This window comes from Pelodiscus sinensis, chromosome 1 (genome assembly GCF_049634645.1).
Source record: "Pelodiscus sinensis isolate JC-2024 chromosome 1, ASM4963464v1, whole genome shotgun sequence".
In the NCBI taxonomy this organism is placed as follows: Eukaryota; Metazoa; Chordata; order Testudines; family Trionychidae; genus Pelodiscus; species Pelodiscus sinensis.
The window spans coordinates 31,011,683-31,026,503 of record NC_134711.1 but is presented as its reverse complement, the minus strand read 5'-3'; positions in this window follow the sequence as shown (position 1 = coordinate 31,026,503).

The following is a 14,821-nucleotide window of genomic DNA, read 5'->3' as shown; positions in this document are numbered from 1 at the left end:
AGCCCCCTTTCCTGATGTAAAAAATAAAGGACACGTGTGTTCAAAAACAGAAACTCTCTTTATTTAACAAAACTGGGGGAGGGGGAATTAACCTCTGGGGAGACTGGGAAAAGGAGGTGGGAGGGGGAAGAGAAAGGGTGGGAGAGGAAAAGACAAAGGGGAGGGGGAAACCTGGGATGAGGGAGCTGGAAGGAGGAAGCCAGGGGAAGAAGGAGGGGGAGAAGTATAAAACTATGGTACGCCATGTCTTCCGTACTGTGTACAGATATGGTCTCCTCACCTCAAAAAATATATTTTGGCCTTGGAAAGGGTTCAGAAAAGGGAAACTACAATGATTGGGGTTTGGAACAGGTCCCATATGAAGAGAGGCTAAAAAGACTGGGACTTTTCAAATTAGAAAAGAGGAGACTGAGGTGGGATATGATAGAGGTATATAAAATCATGAGTGGTGTGGAAAGAGTGAATAAAGAAAAGTTCTTCATTAGTTCCCATAACAGAAGGACTAGAGGACACCGATGAAATTAATGGGTAGCAGTCTTAAAACTAATAAAAGAAAGTTCTTCTTCACACAGCGCATAGTCAACCTGTGGAACTCCTTGCCACAGGAGGCTGTGAAGGCTAGAACTATAACAGAGTTTAAAGAGAAGTTAGATAAATTCATGGAGGTTGAGTCCATGGAGTGCTATTAGCCAGGGAGTAGGAATGGTGTCCCTGGCCTCTGTTTGTGGAAGGCCAGAGATGGATGGCATGAGACAAATTGTTTGGTCATTGTCTTCAGTCCATCCCCTCTGGGGTACCTGGTGCTGGCTGCTGTCAGCAGACAGGCTACTGGGCTAGATGGACCTTTGGTATGACCCAGTACGGCCATTCTTATGTTCTTAAGTTCTAAGCTCAGGGCTCAGGGTTGGGGGTCTCACTGGACCAACTTGATTTTCATGCAGACCTGCTCCTGGGTTTGCATGTGGCCTTTGGAGGCCAGGCTGGCAGCTATCCTGCCCTAGACTGCCACTTTCCTGTGCCTAGTGCAGAGATTGTGGGGCCTCTCCCCATTGGAGGCCTCCCCCCAAACCTTGACGAGGTCCACGATCTCCGCACTAGACCAGGCGGGCGCCCACCTCTTGCGGCCCCGAGCAGGCTCCTGTGAACCGCCAGCCTGTTCCTGGGAAGAGGCAGAGGTCTGGGTGGCAGCGGGTGACTGGCTCGAACCGTGCCAGGTGCAGGGTCTGCTGGCTGGGTGCTGGCAGGCTTGCAACTGGCACAAGCACTTTAGCCAGACCGTGCCCCTTTAAGGGCTCTGGGGCCGGGAGGGGGGTAAAAGAGTTTCCCTGGTTTGGCCCAGAGTGTCCACCAGGGCAAGCTGGGAAGGGATAGCCTCCCACTAGTTCGAATTAAGTGGCTACACAGCCCCTAATTCGATCTACTTAATTCAAACTAGGCATTACTCCTCGTAGAATGAGGTTTACCTAGTTTGAATTAAGTGCTCCGCTAGTTTGATTTAAATTTGAACTAGCGGTTTATATGTGGAGCCCCTATTAAAGTTAATTCGAACTAACAGCTGTTAGTTCAAATTAACTTTGTAGTGTAGACATACCTCCTGAAACACCTAAATATGAATGGCTGGGCATGTTCACAGATGCATAAATCCTGACACCACTTAGTGGCATGGTATTTAACTCGTGTCTAAGTAACGGTGGGAACAGTGGGATTCAAAAAGAGCTGTGAAGGGTGCAGGACAGTGGGGATGGGGGAGATCAGTGTGTGTTGGAGTGTTAGACAGTGGGAGTGTCTGTGTGGAAAAATGTGCAGTTTTGGTGGGACTGAAGGTGGGAGGAATGCTGGACAGGGGTGGTGGAGTTCAAGGCACCGTGCATTTGGGGAGGTGCTGGGCATTATCCGTCCCATGGGGTGCTGGGTGTGAAGAATGTGTGATGTGGCATTGACCTACTGCACTGGGGAAGGGGTACACTGGCAGCACAGTGCTGGGCAAGCCTGTGTGCAACTGGTGACTGCCAATTTGTACACAGTGCCTTCACACTGGGAGGAGCAGGTCTGCCCCCACCATTCCTTTCCCCATTGCCTCCGCCTTCACCTTGCTCCAAGAACCAACCTCCTTGTACCATATTCCATTGTCCCCAGAGAGGCCCATAAATGCATGTGGAGCAGGACCCACAAAAAGTTTATATAGCTCTTCAGTGTCTCAGAGTCTCCTATCCTGGTACACAATCATTAGAGAGATGGTCTCAACAGAAGTACCAGAAGTGAAGAGAGGCCTTTTCCTCACTTACCAGATGAAGAGGAAGGTGTCTCTTTGAAATCCTCTTCTATATTAGTAAAACTGATTCTATTAAGGCATATTGAACTACATAAGATCCCTGGTAATGGAACTGGTGCAATTCAGCTGTGCAGAGTCAAGCAAAATACCAGTGGCCCATAAAAGGCTGAATATATATTTTTGGAGTGGCATAGATAAAGTAGTTTCTGCTGTGTGGTGGCCCCTCCTCATCCCATCCTTCCTGTGGAGGTATATACTTGCTTCAAATAACAGCTATGATGTTCTGTAAGTGCTTCATGGGCTGGGAGAGAAAGTACTCTCTCTATATCACTGCCTTGGGAGCTCACCATGCTACATCCTGGTATTTTTGTTCTGCTCTGCTGCCTGGAATGAGTTTGCCTTTGTCATTTGGCTTTGGTGAGGACAAGGGAGAAGTTGTTATAAAAAGGTCTCACTGTACAAGAGAAACCTTTGGGGTCATACAACTAATGCTTGGAAGCACACCAGTCATTGGCAGTTGTCCAAGGTCTAGTCAAATGGTTTCTGAAGTGCCTTGGAGCCAGTGAAGTGCTGTCATATATGTTATTCTAGAGAGCTTGTACGTTCACATCCAAAAAGCCCAAGATACCTTGCAAACAAAGTGTCATTAAGTACTTTGGCGTCAAAGTGGTTAATATTTATTTATTTTCCTGTGATTAGAATAAAGATATCCTTTGTATTGTCATAAAGGCTTAATAAAAAGCCAAACATTCTGGAATTAGAATTCAAAGAACTACAAAAAGAAGGATCAAACTAAAATAATCATGTCAGTTATGAGTCAAAGTAACCTGGTCTATGCCTTTAATTGGATATAATATAATCAAATCATTGTATAATCTGTCTGTGGGGGTTAGAAGAAAAGATGATTAAAACTTTGTAGCACAGGTAAAAATGATATACTGAAACGTACATGGTCGCAAGCCATAATACATTTATTGTGTAACTTTTCATGCATGTTGTTCTCTGGGAATGCATATGATTGCAATCAAATTGAAGATTGCAGAGTAACTTAATTGCTTGTTGTCAGTGCATATAGTTTTTGAGTTCTTGAATTTTAAATTGGCCAGTCCTTTCTCTGTTTCCTGAATTGTATGCATGTGAAAACTATATGAGTAGCAAATTGCGGCTGAACATTGCATTAATCATATTCTTCTCCCCCTTAATTATTTATTTATTATTTATGCAAATTTTTGGGAAGGGGTTGCAGCTGGGAGATTCCTTTTAGCAGTTTCATCACATCCTCTGTTAGTATGAATAGGATAACCTAATAGAGCTTTTCTTTTTTAATATCTATAATTTTCTTCCACATATTGTGATATTGTAGAGAGAACAAGGTCTAATTTCTGAGCTAGGATTATCTGGCAGTATCAGTCTGAATAGTAATTTAAACAACAATTAATAGAGCCTGATAACCTTTTTCCTTATTCTTTTCCACAGAGACAGACATGGTTACAGATGTGAGCTACCAGCTTGTCTTTAAAATGTAGTAAGAGCAACAGGGTAATGAAAGATGGCTAAAAACATTGACTACAAAGAGAAGTTTCCCTAAAGATTCTACTTTCCCTTAGTCTGTTGGAATAAGTACAGATCTGCATATTACACCTATTTCTTGTTTAGTCCTTTATGAAGTTTAAAACTAATGAATCCCACAGGAGATAACTTAAGTATACTGGCCAATGCAAGTGTCCAACTTCTGAAACAAAGCTTAAAAAAATCTAGGGATGAAATTTTGTCTCTTTTTAAGTCAATGGCAATTTTGCCATCCTCGGAGGGAATTTTGATCCTGCATCTTGATCCAACCCCCGAAACAGAATATTGACATGTTCAGTTTGGCAGCCATACCTAGAATATAATATAATTCATAGGTCTTTTTAATGAGATTCTCCTCCTTTAAGGAAACCTACAGGTGAATCATTTGGAGACAGTTGGCTTAAAGAACATTTTATACACCACATTTTAAGTTGAACTTTTGTATTAATCTCATAGCTAACATGGATTTCTGAATACCCATAATTTTTCCCCATAACTCATCCTAAGTGGTGAAAAATTGAAACTCTTTCCTGTTATAGAAATTGGGATTAGTTAGGGTAATTATTTAAATTGTATATTTTCTTTGGTTGGAAATACTCATTACCAGATTTCAAAGAAATAGGTGTAACATAATAAATATCAGATTCTTTAAATTTTTCTAAATAAATTTGAAAAGGTTTGAATTAACACATGGGCAAACAAACAAACTACCCTTACTGAATGTGTTCTTTGACAATTACTCTGGCAAGTAAACTGTGATAAATATTATTTCACCAGTTATAGAATTTACTTACATATATGTTGGCAAAACAAACAAGTAAAGGGGTGTTAGGAAAACAGAGCAAAAAGCTGACAAACTTTTTTGATGTGCTAATAATTCATGTTTGATTTGGTTTTGATAATGGTATCTGGCAAAAGTTTTACTCTTCTTATTAAACACTAAACCAACTGGCCCATTATCTCAGTATGTTTGTTGTAAAGTTTTCCTTTCAAAGGTCTATAGTATACACTCATTCATTAGCCTGTTTGTTTATGAGTCATCCCTCCCACCGCCTGCCAAGACAAATAGGAAAAAATGGCAAAATGATTTGACCATTTCATAAAATGACCCTTTATTTGAGAGGTTGGCAAACTTTCTATCCTGGCTTCTTAGGGTAAGTCATTGGCACGCTGGGATGTTTTGTGTACTTGGAGTATCCACAGGCACAGAACCCCTTGGCTCCCAGTGACCACAATTAGCCATTATTTGCAAAATAATTGGCCCCTTATTTCAAATTATTGGGCTTGGTAGTGTGGATGCTCTGCTTATAAATTTGACGTAAAGGCGGTTATTTCAAAATAATGCCATAGTGTAGTCCAGGGCAAAGAGGCTAAGAGGCAGCAGAGATCTGTGCTTCTGATTTGTATTCAGTAAACATTTTTTTCCAGTGGAAATTGTTACTTTAGTTCTCAAGCACCAAACCATAATAGTTCTGAACAAAAAAAATCTTTCATTATTTCAACATATAGCACTTTCAAAGACCTCCTCATTAGTGCTAAATACAAGGCTCCTACTGGCAAGGTCGTTCATAGTCTCTTTTATGCTTTTTATTGCATGCACAGTACCAAGAATATTGAAAAGTCCGTCTTCCAAAATCATCTTCTGTGAAATCCCACATTTAACTGTTAACCATATTAGAATAGTATAAACTGTTTTCAATACATTTCAGCCTATTACTCTAGGTCAAAAGGGAAACTCTTCAAAGTGTAATTTTAAGATCTATCACCTGTTTCCATGAATTATAGCAAATGAATGAATGTACTCTCTTTCTTTGTATAGTTAATGTTCCAACAATTGGTATGACAATCTTACAAAACTAATGAAATTTATATCCACACACATAAATCTGGCTCTGCTTTTATGAACACCCTTGTTTATCTGAAAAATGTCCATACCAGAACAGTGCTCTGCATCTGATCCCTGGAGTAAATTCAAATAGACAGTAATTAATTTGGTAGGTGCTGTTTATTGAATGCTTTTAATACTTGATAAGTTTATGTTTGTAACACAATGCTGCAGATAAGTGGAAAAGGTCACAATGATTTTGGGATGGGATGAAACTGTCTACACAAAATGAGTCCAGTTTATTGTTATATATTAACATGTCAAATTAGAGAGACAAGGTGGGTGAAGTGATATCTTTGTTTCAGATCAACTTCTGTTGGTGAGAGAGAGAAGCTTTTGAGTGACACAGAGGTCTTCTTTAGAGATTATCTTTTTCTCCTGTCCAATAAAAGATGTTACCTAACCCACCTTGTCTTGCTAATACTCTGGGACTGACATGGCTACAACAAAACAACACTCCAAATTACAATGTAAGCAGTAGTTGAGATAGACAAACTGGGTTTGGTATAAATAAACATGTAAGAAACATTACTGGCAGTTGTCTATATATTTGTGATTAATAATGATGGCTTAGAATCATGACGAATGACATAAAAAAAGAGGAGAATGTCAGTATTGCTTGTCCCTGTTTCCTGTACCAGAGAACCATGTTGTGACCCAGAGGGATTCATTCCAGGGACAGAGAAATGGCTTTTCTAAATAAGGGTTGTAAATTTTCTCTTGATACTGCTGCTGGCTCTTCCTAGCAAACAGTGGTGTATGATAATGAAAATTGGCATACATTAGGATTGATTTTGGTCCTTGAATAATTATGAAAGTAGACACGTTTACAAAATATGCTAGATTTTCTGTTATCTCACTATGAACCCACTGAAGCCCAGTGAGGTCTGAGCTTATACTTTCTGAGGGTACGTCTACACTACAGTGCTAGTTCGAACTAACTTAGTTCGAATTAGTTAATTCGAACTAAGCTAGTTCGAACTAACGCATCTAGAACTAAAAACTAGTTCGAACTAGCGTTTTGCAAGTTCGAACTAGCAAGTCCACATTGAGTGGACTCTGAACAGAGCTTAAGGCTGGCCGGAAGCAGTGCCGGCAGGGCATAAAAGGAGGACTTAGAGCATGGAGATGCTGTCTCAGGCTAGCCGAGGGCTGCGCTTAAAGGGTCCCGACCCCCACCCCGGACACACAGTTCTAAGGGGTGCCCCGCTTGCAAAGAAGTTCTGGCTTGGAGTGCCCTGAGTGCCCACACTGGGCACATCACACCACTCGGCCATCAGCCCGGCTGCACTTGCCGCAGGCTGCCATCTGGGGAGAGGGAGTAATTGGGGGGCTGCAGGAGAGCTTCCACCCCCAGAAGCCCACAGAGCCAGCCCAGTCCTCCCCATCGGGGGCTCGTACCCCATTCCTCCCTCACCTCCTTCCACTTACCCTTCCCTAGCCCCCCTTCTTATTGATGTACAAAATAAAGATAACGTTTCTTCCAACATTGACTCTGTCTTTATTGAAAAAAACTGGGGGAGACTGGGAAAAGGAGGTGGGAGAGGGGAAGAGAAAGGCTAGGAGAGGGGAGGGCAACTAAAATGATCAGGGGTTGGGAACAGGTCCCAGATGAAGAAAGGCTACAGAGACTGGGACTGTTCAGCTTAGAAAAGAGGAGACGGAGGGGGGACAGGATAGAGGTCTCTAAAAGCAGGGGTTGGGTGGAGAGGGTGCATTCAGAAAAGTTCTTCCTGAGTTCCCATAAAGAAGGACTAGAGGACACCAAAGGAAAGGAATGGGTAGCAGGCTTCAAACTAGTAAGAGAAAGTTGTTCTTCAGAAAGCAAATAGTTAACCTGTGGAACTCCTTGCTGCAGGAGGCTGTGAAGGCTACAACTAGAACAGAGTTGAAAGGGAAGTGAGATAAAGTGATGGAGGTTGGGTCCATGGAGTCCTATTAGCCAGAGGGTAGGAGTGGTGTCCCTGCCCAAAGTTTGTGGAAGGCTGGAGAGGGATGGCACGAGACAAATGGCTTGGTCACTGTCTTCGGTCCATCCCCTCCAGGGTCCCTAGGGTTGGCCACTGTTGGCAGACAGGCTACTGGGCTAGATGGACCTTTGGTCTGACCCAGTACGGCCATTGTAAGCTCAGGGCTCAGTGTCGGGGGTCTCAGTGGACCCCCTTGATTTTCATGCACACCTGGTCCTGGGTGGCCAGGCTGGCAGCTCTCCTGCCCTAGACGGCCACTTTCCTGTGCCTAGTGCGGAGATCGTGGACGAGGTCCACGATGTCCGCACTAGCCCAGGAAGGTGCCCGCCTCTTGCGGTCCAGGGCAAGCTCCCGGGAGCCGCCAGCCTGGTCCCGGCAAGAGGGGGTGGGCTGGGGGGCATCGGGTGGGTGGCTCTGTGCCGTGCCAGGTGCAGGGTCTGCTAGCTGGGTGCTGGCAGGCTTGCACCTGGCACGGGCACCGTAGCCAGCCCGTGCCCCTTTAAGGGGTCCGGGGCCGGGAGGGGGGCATAGAGTTTCCCTGGTGTTGGCCAGAGTGGCCACCAGGGAAACCTGGGGAGGGCTAGCCTCCCACTAGTTCGAACTAAAGGGCTACACAGCCCTTAGTTCGAACTAGCTAGTTCGAACTAGGCGTTAGTCCTCGTAAAATGAGGTTTACCTATTTCGAACTAAGCGCTCCGCTAGTTCGATTCAAATTCGAACTAGCGGAGCGCTAGTGTAGCACCTATTAAAGTTAGTTCGAACTAACGTCCGTTAGTTCGAACTAACTTTGTAGTGTAGACATACCCTGAAGGACCTGATACTTCTCTGAATGAAAGTGGCAGCAGGATAAGAAGCCACACATAAAATATCAATCAAAGGTTGATTTTCCACTATAATGCACCTTGGATAATCATTTATTTCTAGGAAAAGTCAGTGTAAAGGAAGTTTTAGCCACTACCATTCTGATATTGTGCTTTAATTTGGTGCAGATGTAAGTGACTGTTCTCCACTCTTTGGAGTGGTTCATGACAATGAGTGCCAAACTCTAGGCAGACTGTCAAAAAGCCAGGCAGACATACCAAACTGGTGGTATGTTCTATAATCACATTTCACCAACCAATAACAAATGGGAGCTTCTGAAGCATTATAACAGTCTTTCAGTGGAGAGACAAACAGTCCACTCTTGGGCACTCCAATCTATCTTGCCACACAAAGAAGCTGGATTTAGGTATGTCTTTTAGCTTTTAGCTACAAAACTGTGGCACCATAGTTGTATCTCTAAAATTAGGCAGTATAAGCACTGTTTGCTGGCATGTTTGCTTTCATCCCTTAGAAGCAGTGTTTGCTTTGTCCACAGCAGAGCATGCTTGCTGACAAAGCACTGTCTATACAACAGGTTGAAACTCTTTAGTAAATCAGCCGCTTTTCCAGAAAAAAACTTGCCATCTGTCTACACTGGCCACTTGAATTTCCGCAAAAGCACTGACTTCCTACTGTAAGAAATAAGTGCTTTTTGCAGAAATAATATGCTGCTCTCGTTCGGGCAAAAGTCCTTTTGCACAAAAATTTTGTGCAAAAGGGCCAGTGTAGACAGCCCAGATTTGTTTTCCGCAAAAAAGCCCCGATCGCGAAAATGGCGATCGGGGATTTTTTGCGGAAAAGCACGTCTAGATTGGCACGGACGCTTTTCTGCAAAAAGTGCTTTTGCAGAAAAGCATCCATGCCAATCTAGACGCTCTCTCCTAAAAATGCTTTTAACAGAAAATTTTTTCCGTTAAAAGCATTTCCGGAAAATCATGCCAGTTGTCGCGAGAATCACAGGTCCGATGATGAATACCCAAGGGGGGAAGGACAGAACCAGGTGGACAGTTTTATCAAATAAAAATTATTTATTTATGACAGAGGTGAATTTATAATATTTATTCTAAGATTTTTAATAGACCGTGTTAATAATGAATTTACAGTATTTATTATATTTATTCTATGGCTTCTAGTAAAACGTGTCAGAGATATAAGGATGGGAATGGCAAGGGGAATAGTCTCTAATCTTAAAATATCCAGCTACAGTAATTAAATAACAGTGATAACTACAAACTCTTATGTACTACCCCAAAACAACTTCAACACTAAGCTTATACAACAGGAAAAAATCAAATCATACATACCAACTTACACAGCGCACGGAACATTTCACAGATATTGGTTCGGTTGCGAAGGCCTTGGTTATGCCTGAGAGTTGGGGGAGGTGGCTGATCGGTTGATCAGGCCGGCAGCGCTTTGGAAGTATACAAGAAGGCACACGCACGGTGGTACGTGTGTTGCGAAGACCTCCTAGAGCGAACTGTGCCATGGGTATTTATCCCCAAATCTGCTTATGGCTTTCCTGCGCTTGTATATTACCATATATGGCCCAATGGTCACCAAGTGGGGGGGTCGGTGTCCCAGGGGTTGGGCCGAAACTGTGCAGGTTTCATGCGACCAGGTAAGCCCCGCAGTTCTCACGCCAAGGTGACGGGTGGGAGAGTCAGGCTATTTTCCCCTTTTCACACCTTCCCCTTTTCTAAAGGCAATGGTATGCAGGAAGGGTGTGGCCGGTTTCTCTCAAGGAGTCAAGAGCGGCCTGGCCAAACTTTTTTACTAAGAGGCAGTTTCTTTTCTCTAACACCAGTCTAGACATAGCCCATATGTTGCTGGACCACAGAGTGCTGGACTAAAGACCTGTACTATTTGCCATGGCAAAGCTTTTGTCATTCGGAGGGATGTGTTTTAAGCACCTGTGAACAACACAAAATATGTTGCTCAATTGCCAGTGTAGACAAAGCCTTAGTGATAAATTGTTATTTACATCAAAGAGCACAAAATATTCAGATTGCTCCAACATCCAAAAGACTAGTAACTTACCTCAGATCAATCTGTACCATAGATTTCACACCAAAAACAACACTGGCAGCCAACCCGATAGCTGGAGGACTTATTAACTAGGAAAAAGAAATGAGAGAATTAGTTACAGACTATAGTTCCAAAGTATGACAGAGATGTAGTAATCTGTTAACTGTATGGGGATTTTTTTAGGTTGACCCTGGAGATCTCTGCTTTTGTTTCTTAGGTTGTGCCTTATGAGAATTCAAACAGCAAATAGATTACTATTTCTTCTTGTGAGAATTTTTATGTGCCCCTTTCCCAGAATTCAAATCAATGAGGTGAGTGCTTCTGCACATAACTTCTTCATGAGTGGATGGGGTAGTCAACACATTTTTTGTCCTATAATGGTCCATTTCGTTTTGATAGTACTTTTTGCTTGGCAGGGAAACCGATTTTCCTGCCAAGGTTCACAAGTTCAGAGCAGGCATTTTTACAATTTAAAACTATAATTAAATTATAATTAAAACTTTCATATCACCTTATAGAATGGGATGTGGACATTTCAATAAGAGTAATATATGCAGCAACTTATATGCATTGTATAGCTTCTAAGTTACATCTTTACATGTTACTTATCTTGAGCAATACTATTACGTAGGTTAGCTGGTCTGGCTTCAAGCTATGAAATTCACAGTGCTCAGCTGTTCCCTACAGAGTAGGCAGAGCTGGCACCCAATATGTGAGCATCACATCTATGTCCCATGACAGACTGTGGAGAATCAGACCCAAAATGTAAGTTCCTTTAAAAAAATCTGTCTAAATTATGTACATCTGGCATTTTTGAGTAATTGCCAGTAAAACTTTTATCTGGTCTATTGTTTGAGAAGCATTTGTTATTGAAGATAATTTGCCATCTGCTCTTTGTTCTGAGAAAAAGCAGAATATATTTGTCAATAATAACCAGTTTAGAAATCCAAGCCCATAAGTCCTGTGTTTCAAGTAAGTGTTACAATTTAGGTGAAATAGCACCATTGTTTATAGCTCATTGTTTAACTTATTGGATTCCTACATCCTAAGAGGGGAAAACAGCCTTTCAAATGATACATACATACATATGATATCCAATATTTTGAATGACTGCAACATTTTTCCTTAGAAGATATTTTATTTGGTTATTAACTTGAAAGGACATGCAATTAAGTAACAACATTCATCTGCTACAAAGAAAGTTATGATGATACAACCAATGTGGTAAATATTCCCTTAGAAGTGTGGCAGAGTTAGAGCCATACATGGACATAAGTGTTGCGATATCTAGGTACCTAGACACTCAGTGGAATCCTCAAACCCTATATTAAGTGCTCGGACTCCCTATACAATGCATAGGGAAAGTTAAGCACTGAAGAATGGGATCTACAAAAGCAAGTGTGCTGAGCAGGGAGCCAAGTTGATGGGTGAGAAGATAACTATAAATTATGAACTTGTGTTTGTTGCATGTTATCAACTAAATGGTCCCTTTCTGAAGTCTGTCTGACAAGGAACATTTCCTCTGTCTCTTAAAAACAAGCTGAAGTATTTAATATGTTATATTAGATGGTTAACTTTTAGGCTGAAGCTATTTTCAACTTCTGATGTTGAAGAGACTTAAAATAACTTCTTGCTTTAATTTATTCTATTAAAGGCTTCATATAAAATGTACTTTGACTAAATAGGACATATATTTTCATTTTGTCGTCACTCACCATTACATTTATTTTTAGTTGTGCATATATAGATATATTTAGCTTGCTTCCCAATGTTCGCTTCTCTCTTGACAAGGTACAGTATAAACAATGTATACCTGCAATCTGTTTTAAATGAGAAATATGATGATATAAACTAGTCAAGACCCACTTCTATCCATGGGAAAGCAATATAAAATTCGATGCTGTAATGCTGCTTTGTTAGGATTGATATTTTATTGATTTTTCATTAAGTTGTGCATTATGAGTTTTCTGTAATTCAAGTCCTGATTTTTGTTTTTTATATTGCTGCTGTAGTTGTCACGCGGAAAATAATTTTCCCCATCTCTATCTTCAGTGTGGATTGTTCTTAAATATAACTAAAATGGCTGAATTAACTTTGTAATGTCCTACCATTTATATTAACTTATAAAAGAAAAACGTGATATCTGCTAAGAAATCAATCTGTCTGATGGCCTGCTTGATAGCAAAGATGAATAATCACCTGTTTGGGACTGACCTCCACATACCAAACCACGCTCCAGGAAGACTTTAGTAGTCATTCATCTATGAGACACTTCTGATATGGGCCTTCCCTGAAATCAGACAGAAGCATTTACAAACATGGAAGGTTACCTCCTTGGTAATTAACAATCCCCAAGGCAGAATTGTTTAGTTATCTGCCATAGAGGCACTTAGTCATGGTGACCTGACTTCCAGGTAAAACTGAACAGTATCTACCCTGAAGTACCACAGCTGATGAATGCCTTCATGGCAGACAAGAACAGATACGTATCTGTCTGAGAAATACTCCCTTGTGGGTAACTTGCCTGCTACACAGTTTTTTAAACAGTAACTCACCTAGGATTTATCATCTTCCTGAAAGAGTACAGCTACAGGTTCTGATTAATAAAATGTGTTGTCAAATTACTATGACTGAGCAATCAAAGAACTATTTTTCTTCCATGGAAGGAAAGATAAAAATATGTAATAACAGTACAAACTGACATCAAATCTTCTGTGGGAGAAAAATGCTAAGATTTCATGTGCAAATCTGAGTTAAAAAATGTTGGGACAGATTAATCACATTACTCCTCCCAGTTTTATACTTTGTATATCTTACTGTTTTTATTTCTTTTCAAAATCTAGAAAAATATATTACTCCATTATTTCCATGTCTTCATTTCCCATTAGTAATTCCAGTTAGAATATAGCAGCGTCTCATAGAAATAGCAAGCTTGATTCCTCCTCTGTTATACCAATTTTACATTAAATAAATTCAGCCACCTTCAGTGAAATCACACATCCGTCGTAAATAATTTTTTTTTGTGGGCAGAGAAGTTTAAAAGTTTTGTCTTTAAACAAAATATCATGGTAAAAATTTAAATATTAACCAATTAAACTACAATTGGCCAAAATTAAGGTGGATGCATAACTGGTTGAATAACCATTCTCAAAGAAGGACAATGTAGCACTTTAAAGACTAACAAGATGGTTTATTAGATGATGAGCTTTCGTGGGCCAGACCCACTTCCTCAGGAAGTGGGTCTGGCCCACGAAAGCTCATCATCTAATAAACCATCTTGTTAGTCTTTAAAGTGCTACATTGTCCTGCATTTTGCTTCAGCTACCCCAGAATAACACGGCTACATTTCTATCACTATTCTACATTCTCAAAGAGTAGCTATCAATGGTTCACAATCATGCTGCAAGGGTAAAACAAGTGCGATTCTGCAGGGATCCGTTTTTGATCCATGTAGATCAGGGTTTCCCAACCTATGGGTGAAGACCCAAATATGGGTCACCATTACATTTCAAAAGGGTCACCAATTGTCTCCCCAGGTGGTGCTCTTAAGGAGCCATTCACACATTTGAAAAGGTCCCCACTGGTCAGCACCATAACTGGCTTATTCTTAAGGAGCCCTTCACCTGAAATGGTACTCAACTTAGTTGGTTTAATAACCTTCAGGCAGTTAAGCCAATCAATTCAATTGAATACCATTTCAGTGACTCAGAGTAGAATGAGGTAGGGGTCTCCAACCTTTTTAAGCATGAGATCACTTTTTGAATTTAAGTGCAATCCAGGATCTCTCTCAAACCCAAATACCCAGCCCCACCTCCTTGATGCCCCTTCTCCGAGGTCCTCCCCCTGCTCACTCCATCCTCCCATTCTCCCTCCCTTTCACCAGACAGGGGCAGAGGGTTGGGGCACACTCTCTGGTCTTGGGCTAAGGGATATGGAGTGTGAGGTAGGGAGCCTGGGGTAGGGAGCTGGGGTGCAGGAGGGGGTTCAGGTGCAGGCTATGTAATGGAGTTTGGGTCTGGGGGGGCTCAGGGCTAGGGCAGAGATTTGGGTTGTAGGAGGGGGTACATGACTGAGGCAGGGGTTCGGAGTTGGCTCCAGCTTGTGGAAGAAAACAAGCCTTCACTCTGTGTTCTGTTTAAGCAACAAGTAGCCAGAGGCAGTTTTTATTACGAGCTGCAGCAAAGGAAAAACTGGTTCGGACGGGGGGGAGCCCCCCCTTCCGAGGCAGATCTTCAA